Below are 1,510 nucleotides of genomic sequence, written 5' to 3'. Positions count from 1 at the left end.
GTAGCAATCCTACTTATTGCTTTGCTTCTTCCACTCAGGATCTTGAACTCCACCATCTCATGATTACTACAACCCAAACTGCCCCCAACCTTTACTTCCTTAACAAGTCCATCCCTGTTGGTGAGAATAAGGTCCAGTAACACCCCTCCCTGCGTCGGTTCCTCCACCACCTGCATCAGATAGTTGTCTTCAATGCACTGCAAGAACCATCTGGATTGTGCATGCCTGGCCATGTTGGTCGTCCAGCAAATATCTGGATAATTGAAGTCCCCCATAAGCACCAGTGCCTGGAAACGTGACGCTACATCCAGTTGCTTATGGAAGGCTTCATCAGCCTCCTCATCCTGATCAGGGGGCCTGTAGTACACCCCCACAACAGTGTCACCCTTACCAGCCTGCTCCTTGATTCTCACCCATAAGCTCTCCACTGCTACGTCACTCTCCCCCAAGTGAAGTTCAATACATTCTAGCTGCTCTCTCGCATAAAGAGCAACTCCACCACCCCGCCTAGCCAGCCGATCTTTCCTAAAAAGCACATAGCCCTCCATGACAACATTCCAGTCATGCGAGCTGTCCCACCACGTCTCCGTGATCGCGATGAGATCATGACCTCGCGACTGCACGCAGCACTCCAGCTCTTCCTGTTTATTTCCCATGCTACGCGCATTAGTATACAGGCACTTAAGAGAAGCAGCATCATCCCATCCCTCTCCAAGCCTTTGAATTCTACTGTCTCCACCCATCAAGTTCTGTTTGGAGCCTCGAACTGCCCCCTCAGTCCCAGCGGTCCTCATTTTGTCCCCTTCCCCCTTCATACCTAGTTTAAACACCTGTCAATAAGTCCCGCCAGTTCCTTGGCTAGAACCCTCTTTCCCCATGGAGACAGGCTGCTTCCATTTGCAGCCACTAAGTCATCTTAGTCATGTTGACGTCCTCCATTGCTAATGCCAAGTTGAGGTGCATTCCCCACTGGCAGCACAACCTGACCTTGGCTTGGTGCTCAAGTCATACTATTCCCGGCAAGTTTGCCTTACCTCTTCAACATTCAGTTTCTCAGGAAAACCCTGGCAAACAAGGAAGTCGTCTTTCAGCCTTAGAAAAATAAAGTAGTTGTTTTTATTTTGAACAGGTGCTCTAGGCACCCTGAAATTCATAACACAACAGAGCCAGGAAACAGCCTCAAGTTGCCCAACCTATGTATGGTAAAATTACAAGAAAAATTACTCCAGCACAAAGGCATGATGACCCCAGTCTGCTTATCCTGGCTACAGAACAAAAGGTGTTGTCACTCAGTGTTTAATTTATGAGGCAATAATGATTGCCTGTGATTTTGATCCTGCAAAAGCTAAAATAATATCCTGTATTTCAGACTTGTTAAGAAAACTATCCTGAAGGACGCTTCTGTACATAGTAATACAATAGGCTTTTATATGATATAAAAATTCAACTGTTGAATACTACATAACTGTTGAATACACCATACTGATTTTAAAAACATGTGCAGTATACG

Source organism: Meleagris gallopavo, chromosome 1 (genome assembly GCF_000146605.3).
Source record: "Meleagris gallopavo isolate NT-WF06-2002-E0010 breed Aviagen turkey brand Nicholas breeding stock chromosome 1, Turkey_5.1, whole genome shotgun sequence".
Taxonomy (NCBI): domain Eukaryota; kingdom Metazoa; phylum Chordata; class Aves; order Galliformes; family Phasianidae; genus Meleagris; species Meleagris gallopavo.
This window is presented reverse-complemented; position numbering follows the sequence as displayed.